This window comes from Camellia sinensis, chromosome 3 (genome assembly GCF_055761805.1).
Source record: "Camellia sinensis isolate YWXY chromosome 3, ASM5576180v1, whole genome shotgun sequence".
NCBI lineage: Eukaryota > Viridiplantae > Streptophyta > Magnoliopsida > Ericales > Theaceae > Camellia > Camellia sinensis.
The window spans coordinates 15,172,463-15,179,487 of record NC_138963.1 but is presented as its reverse complement, the minus strand read 5'-3'; positions in this window follow the sequence as shown (position 1 = coordinate 15,179,487).

Sequence of the window (7,025 nt, the reverse complement as noted above, 5' to 3'; positions counted from 1 at the left end):
TCAGTCTCAGTTTAGCAGTAATCAGTGGTATTATCAGTAAACAGTGGCGAGGGTTGTCACATCTCTTCATTGGAACCCTAGAAAGTGGTGTAGAGATTGGAGATTGAGAGAGAAGGATTGGAACCCTAGTTTTAAATCTGTGTAAAACTTAATATTTGCATATTTATGGCTTAAATTTTAAATAATGAGAGATGAGAATTATCTATTCCAATACTTAATTGAATGTATTTTTATGGACTCTCGTTTTTTATATAGATTTAAAATTTATATAAAAAACCAGAGTCCTTCAGATTCTGAGGAGAAGCCATGGCTTCTTATGCTTGTGTTAGGCAAGTCCTCCAGCCCAAATGTACTAAATATTCCCAATTTCAATTGAGCCCATCTTGGGTCGTTCCTGGTTCACTCCAGGCTACATGAATTTTCCAGCCACCGGAAGATGAGGATGGAGTGTCTTTGGGGACCATGAAATTGCCTTTGGACATTGACATTCCTAGATTTGAAAGCTTGCTTTTCCAGGTACTTCTTACTTTGTCCAGTGAGCCAGTGACTTAGCTTCTTGTGTGTTTTTAAGTGTCGTTTTTGTTGGGATCTGGGATCCCGCCCAAGACCTTATAGAAATCATTGCAAGCAGAAAAACACACCCACACACAAGGAGACACAATATTTTACGTGGTTCGGCCCAATGCCTACGTCCACGGGAGAGTAACCGGTTATCACTATACCAATGAGGAGATTACAGAAAGATTACAATAGAGGAGGAGCTCACACTCTCCTCACTCAGCCACTCACCCGTCTCCCTCGCTCACACCGAGGGAGACGGTCTCTCCGCCTCACATCTCTCACTCTCTTTGTTGTCTCACGGTTTGCTCACTTACTCACGTTTTGCTCTCTCCTCTCAACCTCCATTTATAGGTGAGGGAGTAGGTGGGAGAGCCTTTGGGCAGCCTCCAACCTTGACTCTTCAAGATGGTTGGTGGCCTTCCATTGTTGACCAAGGTGTGTTCCCATGGAAGAGCATCACCTCCTTCACATGGGGTGAATTCAACAAATCACCCCCTCAACCCATGTGAGGTGATCCACTGCACATACTGCTGCTAATCTTGTCACGCCCAAATTCAACATAGTTTGCATCTCCTCACTGAGACGCTGCATCCCCTGAAGCTAGAGATAAAACACCAGAGATACAAGAGGAGGAGGGAATCCGACATCCTCAACTCAACTCACACCACTATCTGATTTGGAGAGAGCCACTGCTCCTATCTCCCACAGATCTCTTCCATGCTTCCTGTCTCGGATGTCTATACCTGCTATCCTTGAACTTGCGCAACCAAAATATCCGACACCCCCTGATTGCACCCCCCGCTTGGATGCCCTTGACTATCATGCAACTCCTTGCATGATGAACACTGGAGCAACTAGAAAACTTCAGAGTTTGACACATCAACATCCTCAAGTTTCCTTGCTCGGAGCTTATTTCTGAACAACCAGCCTTTGCCCTTCTGCACTTCTGAACAACCTCCTGGCGTTTCCACATACGCTTGTTGTCTGTGCTGCAATCCCTGATGTTCGGTTCTGTCTCACTTGTCCGTACTGATGTTTGACAGTTAGCCCTTCTGTCAAGACAACTTCCACCGGTCTGTACAAGTTACCACTATCCAACTCCGTGCATAGTGCTCGCACCCATGGCTTCTGGTCTCCCTGCGTCAAGCTTGCTTGAGAGATCTGCATCAACTCTATCCTCCACTGCCATGGAACTAAAGAAACCACCATAGAGAAATAAGACTTGCCACTCCTTGGCACGCACTCTTGCGTTTTACCTGTCTCAATTTCTCTATCTGGAAGTTCCTGTGAACTGTCAACAACCCGCTGCTGCACACTCTTCTCGCGCCTCTGTACGACACTCTAGCGTACCCTTGCACTGTTGCACGTCTGCAATTGTACTTCTGCGCTTAGTATGCTCCTCTGCAACTATTGTTCTACATGTCCACATACCATTAGTACCTTCTCGTATACAGTAGCTCCAACAGCCACAGTATTTCCCTAAGCCTGTACTGGTTGCCAAATCATCTATCCGTCGATGAATGGTCTTCTCTTTTGATTGAACCAGATCCTCCGAATACCTCAACAACCAGGAAAGTTCCCAGGAAAGACTGGTGGGGTCACAACCGGTCCCACTTAAGAACCAGTCTCCTTAGACAGTGTCTTTTTGACAGAACTTTCCTAGACCTTTGATCTTGAGATAATCATGTCTGCAATCCTCTGATCGCCCCTGACCAATCCTGATCTCCCTCGATCTGCCATTTGATCAAGCCTGATCTCCTCTGGTCTTCAATGATCTATCACAATCTGTATCTGGTTGTCCAATCGGGTCAGAATCTGCCCATTCTAACCTCTTCAGTGAATCCGCAGCGTTCCACAATATCCGGCAACCTTCCTTCGAGTATTGAAGATGGCAAACACCCATGTTTTGACAATCTTTCCAAACCGTTCAGAATTTCACTATTCTGTCCTCGCGGTTGCGTCCGGAGCGGTCCGTTTAGCTAGAACCAACCTTCGCTGCACTTCCAGGGACCTCACTGAAAACTTTCCCCGAAAACTGGGCCACACCACAATTTTCTGAAAATTCTGGGCCAAATTGCAATTTTCAGAAGTTCAGGGAATATTCCGTGTACCAACAGAATATTCCGTCCACTGCCCCTGACGCCGTCTGCCACTTTAATCTGCCTTCTTTTTACAGAAACTCCATCTCCAAAATCTGACCGTACGGATGTGTCCGGAATACTCCAAATAGTCGGAAACCACTATTGGATCACCAAAAACGGACTCCAAATGGCTTCGATCTAGCCAAAACATTTTGTACGCCTCAGATCTGCGGCTGTACCTTCGCCGCGAAACACAGGATTCTTCCTCCTGCGGATGACGTGGTAGCTGACGTGGCACGCGCGTGCCACACACGCGCCTCCCCCACTCGTCTTCTTCCTTCTTCCGCGCGTGGGGCGCGTGCCTGCGACTGGTCCGACGCGCCGGCTGCCTTCACGGCGCGTGGCGGCGCGTGCCGAGACTGGGCCTCACGCGCCTTCTTCAGGCGGCGCGTGGGGGCGCGTGCCAACTCTTCTGGGTGTCTGCTTTATATGGTTGGACTCCTCTTCTCGAGCCCTTGCTCCTGGTATGCTCAAAACCTGATTTCGAGCAACTTGATTTCTGGGCAGTTTCGGACAACACGCTGTTTTTGTTCCGAAACGCCACCGACGAGGCTCTGATACCACTTGTTGGGATCTGGGATCCCGCCCAAGACCTTATAGAAATCATTGCAAGCAGAAAAACACACCCACACACAAGGAGACACAATATTTTACGTGGTTCGGCCCAATGCCTACGTCCACGGGAGAGTAACCGGTTATCACTATACCAATGAGGAGATTACAGAAAGATTACAATAGAGGAGGAGCTCACACTCTCCTCACTCAGCCACTCACCCGTCTCCCTCGCTCACACCGAGGGAGACGGTCTCTCCGCCTCACATCTCTCACTCTCTTTGTTGTCTCACGGTTTGCTCACTTACTCACGTTTTGCTCTCTCCTCTCAACCTCCATTTATAGGTGAGGGAGTAGGTGGGAGAGCCTTTGGGCAGCCTCCAACCTTGACTCTTCAAGATGGTTGGTGGCCTTCCATTGTTGACCAAGGTGTGTTCCCATGGAAGAGCATCACCTCCTTCACATGGGGTGAATTCAACAGTTTTTATGAAATTTATGAACTTTTGGCTCACTTAAATTGGGAAAAAAAGAAAAGAAAAGTAAAAGTTGTCTTTTTAATTCAGTTTGTATTTTCCTTAACTATTCTTCACTCTGTTGTCAAAATGCACTTTCCTTTATCTGGAAATTACTCGGTGATGTAGATATTTAATGCAATAATTTTTTATATTATCTTCCTATTGATCACTTGATGCTTATGGTTCTATACTTCTTTGGATTCTATTGTTTCAGCACTGCACTATGTTAGGCAAACTATCTTCATATATTAAGTCAACTCCTTTTCCCCCTCACAAATTTTTTTTTTTTTTGGGCTCAAATTCCTATCTGAAAGTCTGACTTTTTCCTTTGGTGGTATATGCAACTTCTTTACCTTATTATGGGCCATAATATGTGAAAAATTGTAAGAGTGGCAGTAGTTTAAGAAGTTGGTCTTTTCTCTTCATTTGCAGGATCCTCAGAGAAAAGGTTGACTCCTATTGAGGAATTGACATCTCTGGACTTGAAAACGTAAGTTTATTGACTTGGAGGAACTTATAAATAAATCCGTCATGCAACATAGCTTTTTTGTCTTTTTCTTGAAGGGATTGCCATAAGATATACTTTTCTGAAGCATTTGCTAGTCATGGTTCATTTATATTTTCAGAGACCTTAGTTTACCTAATGTTGCCTTGATAATTGAGTTAATATAGACCTGCTCTCATAGTACTAGTAAATCTCATCTAGAATGAAAATGTTTTGTTGTTAAGAGTTGATTAAATTGATGCTTAGATGTGGTATACAGTTTTCTGGAGTTCGGAAGACATACATGGCTTATAACTTTTATCTCCAATTTATGTGTTTCGTGATATGGTGGTTTAGTCATTCAAAAGAAGTATATTTTGTTTCTTACCAGTCAACATTATTAGGGTTCTTCTTTTCCTTTTTCATGAAGGTATGGTATTTGAACCTAGTTAAACTACTGTTGTGGGCCAAAGTATTTAGAGATTTTGTTGGTTTGATGTTTGACATTAACTTTGGGGAACTAGGAATTATAGATTGCCTGATGTGTTGTTTAACTAGAATATAAAAAATCTAAAAAACACAAATACAGACATGAGACGTGAATGCAACACGGCTCGAAGATTTTCAGAAAATACAGAACTTGACATGGCAAATTTTTTTTAATTTTATATGTATAACTGTAACACTAACACCTATAAATCATAAAAATAATGAAAAAGGATTAATTTAAAGGAAAGCTTGGATGGTAGGTTGCAATGGAGCAACCTTATCGCTGCCCACTCTCTATTCATTGGACACAGTTGAAAATGATAATGTGAGGTGTTCCGATGTAATGGGAACTGTCCTTGACTCACTATAGTCAAAACCCTGATGTGGGAACTGTTTTTGACTCAATACAGTCAAACCTCAACAAATTTGAATACCTGCTTCACTCTCAACATCTGTTAATCCATGTTGTTTCACAATATTGTGCCCTTTTATCTGTTGTTTGTGTCAATTATCCAACCCCGTGCTACTAAGCCCAAGTGTATGTGAGAACTATTAATAGAACTCCCTGTGGATAGTTTCAATAAGAGTTGGTTATCTTCTTTGTACTTTGTATGTTACTTGTTTCTTTCTTCTTGAATGGAGGTTTAATTACAATTAAAAAAAGTTTTCATTAAGAATCAAATGGCAAATGGGGGACTTGCACCATGAACTTTTGATTAATCTCAAAACAACCCGAACTTTAGGATATTGAATTTAAAGGTATTAAACTTTCTTAAACATGTTGCTTTTATTGGTAATGATTATCTTCATCGTCCAAGCCAACTAGCTTAATCTTCTTCTTCTTCTTCTTCTTTTCTTTTTTATTGAGTATTATTGCCTTAATTGTTGAATTTGTGTTGGGTTACTACTTTATACGGAAAGTAAGAGTCTAAATTGTAGAAATGATATTAGAATGACCACATACAATAAATCATTCCTCTGTTCAATGACTTTTCTGACTTGTAAATAAATGGAACCTTTATTCTTAATTATATTTCCTCTCAGTTCACAATAAAATTTGTTATCTTGTGTGATGAGAGTGAGATTGAGAGAAAGGAGATGGGGAGGATGAAAATGAGGGTTTCAATGGGAGGGAAGCAGATTTAGAAAAAAATAATTTCTCCCAAAAAAGAAACAACTTTTTTCTTGTGGCATCTTAAGTGAAATTCCATTGAGGTTGTGTTTATATTTTGGATTTGTAGAGGTTTACAAAGAGAGAAGAAAAAGAAAGGGAACAGAGTTTCCAATTCTTCTCTTTTTTACAAATCCCTCCACAAATTCAAGATACCAAATATTACTGAAAAATATATAATGGTTGAGTGGCATGTTTTAAAACATGCTAGTAAATTACTTTTGTCACACTTTTTGCTGGAAAATGCCACCAAATCATATTTTTCTTGTAGTGTATATTTATTATACTTGATTGGATCTACTTGACAGTTCCCTCGATTCCAAGGAAAGATTTGGTGAGCAGCCTAAAAATTGGATTAGTCTGAAAAGTGAACTATATAGTTACGCAATTCAATTCTCATGGTAGCTGGATTCTAAGTTGTGGACTCAATAAAGAAGATGATGTGAATTCAATTCTATCATCTGATTATAATAGAAGGAATAATGAAAAAGTAGTGCATTATGTGCTACTTAAGATGTATCATCTAAGGTGCTACTGAAAACATGAACCCTGACATATTATTCACCAGGTGGCTCTCCTCTTTCAAACCTGGGATTGTTGATAACTAAAGGATTCTTCTATATAGATCAAACAACATTTAACTCGACGTTTCTTTTCCCCCTTTTTATGGACTCTAGTTTTTTTCCCCTTTGTCGTCGTTGCAGTGGGCAAACAGTCTTTGCCAAGGAGCTACTTTGCCACTTCCTATGCCTCTAAAGGTTGGTAATTGTATGTATTTTTATTATTTATTATATATGCCTTCTAAACCACTAGTAAGATGAATATGTTCATGGGATTGTTATGAAAGTGCTTACTTGAGCCTAGGCAATGAGGCTTGTCCCAATATTTGTGCAACTTACCCACTCATACGAAGTCTTTGAAATCCTCATTAAGGTCCGGTTTAGTGTCAGTTTTTTAGGGCTTCTTATAATTATATATATGTCTTTTGGAAATTTGTGTTTGAATATTTAGTGTAACTTGCTTACAAGGCACACGCGACTTGTAGGAGAAGACGGGACTCAAAACCGATACCCAATTTTGAATGTAGAGCCTAATTTCCGTTTATGAAAACT